Source organism: Neovison vison, chromosome 1 (genome assembly GCF_020171115.1).
Source record: "Neovison vison isolate M4711 chromosome 1, ASM_NN_V1, whole genome shotgun sequence".
Taxonomy (NCBI): domain Eukaryota; kingdom Metazoa; phylum Chordata; class Mammalia; order Carnivora; family Mustelidae; genus Neogale; species Neogale vison.
This window is the reverse complement of record NC_058091.1, coordinates 44,319,006-44,326,677: the sequence shown is the minus strand read 5'-3', so window position 1 is coordinate 44,326,677 and position 7,672 is coordinate 44,319,006.

Below are 7,672 nucleotides of genomic sequence, written 5' to 3'. Positions count from 1 at the left end.
AATAGACTCAAAATGGATGAAAGACCACAATATGAGAAAGGAATCCAAACATTTAAAGAAAATCCTTGAGGAAGATACAGGTAGCAACTTCTTTGACCTTAGTCACAGCAACTTCTTCTAGGAACATCGCCAAAGGCAAGGGAAGCAAGGGCAAAAATGAACTATTGGGATTTCATCAAAATCATAAGCTTTTGCACAGCAAAGGAAACAGTTAACAAAACCAAAAGACAACTGATAGAATGGGACAAGATATTTGCAAACTACATATCAATAAAGGACTAGTGTCCAAAATCTATAAAGAACTTAGCAAACTCAATACCCAAAGAACAAATAATCCAATTAAGAAATGGGAAGAGGACATGAACAGACATTTCTGCAAAGAAGACATCCAGATGGCCAACAGACACATGAAAAAGTGCTCCATATCACTCGGCATCAGGGAAATACAAATCAAAACCACAATGAGATACCACCTCACACCAGTCAGAATGGCTAAAATTAATAAGTCAGATGCTGGCGAGGATGTGGAGAAAGGGGAACCCTCCTACACTGTTGGTGGGAATGCAAGCTGGTGCAACCACTCTGGAAAACAGCATGGAGGTTCCCCAAAAAGTTGAAAATAGAGCTTCCCTATGATGCAGCAGTCACATTACTGGGTATTTACCCTAAAGATACAAACAGTGATCCAAAGGGGCCCGTGCATGCAAATGTTTATAGCAGCAATGTCCACAATAGCCAAACTATGGAAAGAACCTAGATGTCCATCAACAGATGAATGGATAAAGAAGAAATGGTATATATACACAATGGAATACTATGCAGCCATCAAAAGAAATGAAATCTTGCCATTTGCAATGATGTGGATGGAACTAGAGGGTATTATGCTGAGCGAATAAAGTCAATCAGAGAAGACAACTATCATATGATCTCCCTGATATGAGCAATTTGAGAGATAGAGTGGGGGGTTTGGGGAGTAGGGAAGTTAAAAATGAAACAAGATGGGATCGGGAGGGAGACAAACTGTAAGAGACTCTTTATCTCACAAAACAAACTGAGGGTTGGTGGGGGAAGGGGTTTGGGGAGGGTTGTTGGGGTATAGACATTGGGAATGGTATGTGCTATGGTGAGTGTTGTGAAGTGTGTAAGCCTGATGATTCATAGACCTCTACCCCTGGGGCTAATAATACATTGTATGTTAATTGTTAAAAAATTAATTTAAAAAAAGGAATGACAAGGAAAGGAAGAAAAACACCCTTAATTATCAAATCTTAGAGGATATTTACAGTTCAAGCCCCTTTCTTTCTGAGATTTAAGGATTGGACAAAGGGTGAAAAAACTATGTAATGTTTTTCAAAGAGAGCTATTGTAATCAATATCAAACAACAGACATGGGGGGGGGCAATGAATAAGAAAGTAGGAAGATTCTGTTTTACTAGGGACAAATTTCAGTATATTTGCTTTTTAGTTAAGAAAAAAAAAGTCTTGAGAAGCACATCCAAAAAAGTTGGCAGAAAACAACTTTCCAAAATCTACTTCTCTATAAAAATATAAGAGCACTGGCAAAATTGTCAAAATTAACTTTTTCAGAATTCTGGAAATTAACCAAAGGCTTGAGACAATCTAATTTTCTTCTTTTCCTCAAGAAAAAAAATCTGAATATCTATTTAAAAAGAAAGTACTGGGGAATTTTTAATTTTTAATTTGCTCTATCCCCATCCCCATCCCCATAGTAGTTTTGAAATCTAACAGTCTTGCAATCACAATAGCTATTATAATAGCAGCCCAGAAGTCACTGGGGATGGTAGAACAGGTTTAGTGCTCCCCCAAAATCTTGATTCCCATTACATGACCTGTGTGGTAACTTCCTAGAAATCCCCACTAACAGGGCTTATCTCTATTTGATCAACTCAGCACTTGCTCTGCAGAATAGCCTTTCCCCAAGTGCTTATCACATACTCAAAAAATGCATGAGAATTATTTAACCTCAGAACTGTCTAAGATTGAGGTGTCTGGGTGGCTCAGTGGATTAAAGCCTCTGCCTTTGGCCCAGGTCGTAATCCCAGGGCCCTGGGACCGAGCCCTGCATCAGGCTCTCTGCTCAGTGGGGAACATTCTTCCTCCTCTCTCTCTGCCTGCCTCTCTGCCTACTTGTGATCTGTCTGTCAAATAAATAAATAAAATATTTTTAAAAACACTGTCTAAGATTGCAATAACAATTGGGCAAATAAGAGGTTGACCAAAAAAATTTTAAAGGAAAATTTGATGAATAAGAAGTCCTAGATGGCTTTGAAAAGGTCAACATATTTCTGGGAATCTACCAGGCCATGCACAGAGCTATGAGTATGCCAGGAAAGCTTTGTGAAGGTCCTAATTTTTTCACCTCTGGCTAGCCTTGAGATTCTGTACAAACAGAAAGTAAAGGCTAAGGAAGGGTTGTAAAAACTACTATCGGAGTCACTGAACGTATGCATAGAAAAACCCCAAGCAAAGCCTGAGAGATTTTCCAGTTCAAGGCACTTAAAGATATTTCTGTCCAGTCATTAGCTGATCATTAAGTTAACTTAACAAGACTTCAGTGGCTGTCTACAACAGAGAATATTGACTTTATAGAATTAGTTCAGGAAAGTCTTTATAGAATTAGTTCAAGAACTAAACAGGAACAACAATCACCACCACAACCACAAACAGCAACAGTAACAAATCCTGATTTGTGAGAGTGATGGTCTGATTTAGAGTTACCACATTATATTATTTTAAATGTCCAATATTTGTTTTAAATATTATAAGACATACAAAGAAATAGGAAAGTATGGTCCATATCAAGAAGATAAAAAACAGGGACACCAGGGTGGCTTAGTGGATTAAAGCCTCTGCCTTTGGCTCAGGTCATGATCCCAGGGTCCTGGGATTGAGACCCACATTGGGCTCTCTGCTCAGCAAGGAGCCTCCTCTCTCTCTCTCTGCCTGCCTCTCTGCCTACTTATGATCTCTGTCTGTGAAATAAATAAATAAAATCTCTAAAAAAAAAAAAAAAAGAAGAAGAAGAAAATAAAAAACAGCTAATGGAAGCTGTCCCTAATGGGGCTTAAATTTTGGAGTTATTAGGTAAAGAGTTCAAATCAGCTACTATAAATGAACCGAAGGAAATCATGTCTAAACAATTAAAGGAACATATTAGAACAACATCTCATCAGATAAATAATACCTATAAAGAGAATTATTGAAAATAAATAAATAAAAGAACCAAATAGAAATTCTGAAGTTGTAAAGCAACAAAACTGAAATGAAAAATCAGTAGAGAGGCTCAACAACAAATTGGAGTTGGTTGAACAAAGTATTGTCAAACTCAAAGACAGGTTAATGGATATTATCCAGTCTGAGGTATAGAAAGAAATTACAATGAAGAAAAACAAACCATATCTTAGAAACGTGTGAGACACAATTAAGTGTAACAACATTCACAGGATGGGAGCCCCAGAAAGGAAGAGAAGAGGGGACAGAAAGAGTATTTTTTTTAAAGATTTTATTTATTTATTTGACAGAGAGAGATCACAAGTAGGCAGAGAGGCAGGCAGAGAGAGAGAGAGAGAGGAGGAAGTGGGCTCCCTGCTGAGCAGAGATCCGATGCGGGACTCGATCCCAGGACCCTGAGATCATGACCTGAGCCGAAGGCAGCGGCTTAACCCACTGAGCCACCCAGGTGCCCCCAGAAAGAGTATTTGAAGAAATAAAGGACAAGAACTTCCCAAATGTGATAAAACCCAAAAACTACATAACCAAGAAGCTCACGGAACTCCAAGTAAATCCACCATTGACACACCACAGTCAGTCTTTAAAGCAGCTAGAGGAGTGATTTAGTAATAAATACACTTTTTGTAATAAATACAAATACCTTGTATTGTAGATATAAGGAATCTACGATAAGATTAACAGTTGACTCCTAATCAAAAGCCAGAAGACTGTAAGATAACATTCAAAGTGCTTAAGGAAAAAGACTTTCAACCAAGATTTTTATATCCAACACTACTATCCTTCAAAAACAAAGAAGTTAAGACATCCCCAAATAAACAAAAACTGAGAGAATACATCACTACAGATCTGTCCTATAAGAAATACTAAAGATAGTCCCTCAGGCTGAAAAGAAAGGACATTAGATAGTAAATAGAAGCCACATTAAGGAATAAAGAACATCATTAAAGGTAATAACATTGACAAACATAAAGGACAGTATAAATATCTTTTTGATTTGTAACTTTTTCCTACATATTTTTAAAAATACTTTATTTAGTTATTTGACAGAGAGAGAAAGAGAGATCACAAGTAGGCAGAGAGGCAGGCAGAGAGGTGGGAAAGCAGGCTCTCTGCTGAGCAGAGAGCCCGATGAGGGACTTGATCCCAGGACCCTGAGATTATGACCTGAGCTGAAGGCAGAGGCTTACCCCACTGAGCCATCCACGTGTCCCATTTCCTACATATTTTAAAGCACAATTACATAAAGCAATATTAGGTAATATACAAAGATTAATTTATATTACAATAATAACACAATAATGGGAGCTGGAACAAACTTATGTAAGAACAAATTTCTGTATACTATTGAAATTAAATTTATATTATTCCAAATAATTGTTATAAGTTGTTCATTGTAATCCCCATGACAACACCTCAGAAAAAGTCTCAGAAAATGGAGTTTAAAAAGGAGGGAGAACTAAAAGTACACTAGAAAATAACAAAAATGAAAGTAGTAACAGAAGAATGGAGGAACAAAAAAGGCATAATAAATATAGAAAACCAATCTTAATCCTAATCCTACCAAATCAGTTATTAGATTAAATATAAATGGATTAAACATTCTAATTAAAAGGCAGGATTTGGAAAAATGGAGGGGGAAAAACATGATTCAATTATATACCATATACAGGAGACATATTTTAGATTAAAAGACAAAAAAAAAGCTTAAAAGATTGAGAAAAGAGAAGTAATGCATACAGTAACCAACAGAGAGCTGGCCATACTAATATGAGACAAAATAGACTTTAAGACAAAAGAACTCTTTATAATAATAAAAGGGTAAATTTATCAGAAATAAATGACAGTCATGAACATGTATGCATATAATAACAACTTAAAATTCATAAAGAAAAAGTGACAAAACTGCAAGGAGAAATGGTCATTTCAACAATAACAACTGGAGACTTCAATAATGGGTATTACAACTAAGAAGAAGATTTAAAGGAAAGACCCAAAAACACTATAAACCAACTAGACATAACAGATACCTAAATAACACCCCACCCAACAACAACAGAATATACATTCTTCAGAACAGTCTCCAGGATAGACCATATGCTATAGGTCATAGGTCATAAAACAAGCCTCCATAAATTAACAAAGATTTCAATCATACAAAGCATGTCCTTCAACCACAATAGAATAAACTTAGAAGTCAATAAATAAATAAAATATGGGAAATTCATAAATACATGGAAATTAAACATCATACTCCTATATAACCAAAAGGTCAAAGAAGAAATCACAAAAGAAATTAGAAAGTATGCTGAGATGAACAAAATGTAACAGTAAAAATGAAATGCAGCAAAGGCAGTGTTTAGAGGGAAATTATCTGTAAATGCCTGTGATAAATCAATAACCTAATCTTTTAAGAAACTAAAAAGAGAAATGCAAACTAAGCCTAAAGTAAGCATAAAGAAGAAAACAATGAAGAGTAGAGTAAAAATAAATGAAATAGAGAATAGGAAACTGATAGGTTAAAAAAAAACAACTTTTCAATTCTTCTAAAGATTCAAAAATTGACAAGCCATTAGCTAGACTGACTGACATACATACATACATACATAACTGAAATTGGCTCCCTAAATCTGGAATGAAAGAAGGACATTACTATCAATCTTACAGAAGAAAAAGATTTATAAGTGAATACTATGAACAAATGTATGCCAACAAGTTAGATAACCCAGATGAAATGGACAAATTCCCAGAAAGAGAAAACTACTATTACTGAACCGACTCAAGAGAGAAAAAAAAAAGAGAGAAAAGAAAAGGAAAAAGAAAATCTGAATAGAAACATAGGAAGTAAAGAGAATGAATTAATAAGCAAAAATCTTCCCACAAAGAAAAGCCCAGACCCAGATGACTTCACAGTACATTTTCCCAAATATTTAAAGAGGAATTAACACCAATTCTTCACAAACTCTTCTAAAAAACAGAAGGAAGAAAATTTCTACATTGTCTAAAAGGCCTATATTACCCTGATATAGCAACAAGATAAAGATATGACAAGATAAGAAAACTACAAATAAATATCTCTCATGAGTATAGACATAAAAATCTTCAACAAAATACTATGAAACAGAATCCAAAAGATTATACATCATGACAAAGTGAAATTTATCAGAATTTTTATGGCCTGAGTTGACAGGCAATGGAAATACAACTCTTTAAAAGATTTTATTTTTTTAAAGTAAACTCTATATGTGGGGCTCAAACTCACATCCCCAAGATCAAGAGTCATATGCTACACCAATTGACATAGGAGCCCCCGTAACACATTTTAAAGCTCCTCAATTTCCTGAAAGAAAATCCAGGGTCCACAGTTTTGTAAAAAACACGTAAGAGCCTATGGAAATTATACGAATGTGTCAGTAATTAAAAGTAAGGTAATTTCGGGACGCCTGGGTGGCTCAGTTGGTTGGACGACTGCCTTCGGCTCAGGGCGTGATCCCGGAGTCCCGGGATCGAGTCCCACATCAGGCTCCCAGCTCCATGGGGAGTCTGCTTCGCTCTCTGACCTTCTCCTCGCTCATGCTCTCTCTCACTGTCTCTCTCTCTCAAATAAATAAATAAATAAATAAAATCTTAAAAAAAAAAAAAAAAAAAAAAAAGTAAGGTAATTTTTAAACTACCAGCTCTGTGATCTTGAGCAAGACAACTTACACTCTCAAATCCTCAGATGCCCTTCTGGAAAACAAAGAGAGCAAAAGTACCTACTTTGTATCATTGTTGTGGTAATTAAATGAAATTTAGTATGTTGATATATAGTGCAAAGCACATGGAAAGAATCAGATGGATGCTGGCTGCTGCAGGCTTCCCTTGAAGATCTACATTCCTTATTTTGCAAAGGGAAGGGAAAAGTTCAGGCATACCAATGTCAGTCTGTCCTACACAACAGCCTGGTACTCTCAAATGGGAGTGGAGGAGGCTCAGCTCCCCCACAGAATTGTCCCTTCTATTGGAAAAACAAATATTGTTAAAATGTCTATGCTACCTAGAGAAATCTATACATTCAATGCAATCTATCAAAATACCATCAGCCTTTTTCACAGAGCAGGAATAAATAATCCTAAAATTTGTATGGAACCAGAAAAGACCCCAAATAGGCAAAAGAATGTTAAAAAAAGAAAACCAAAGCCGGTGGTATCACAATTCCAGACTTCAAGCTCTTACAAAGCTGTAATTATCAAGACAGTATGGTATTGGCACAAAAATGGACACATAGGTCAATGGAACAGAATAGAGCCCAGAAATGGACTCCCAACCAACCTCTGTGACCTCAGCCATGCAACTTCTTGCTAGACACATCTCCAAAGTCAAGGGCAACAAAGGCAAAAAGGAACTGTTTGGGGCTTCATCAAGATACAAAGCTTCTCATCAA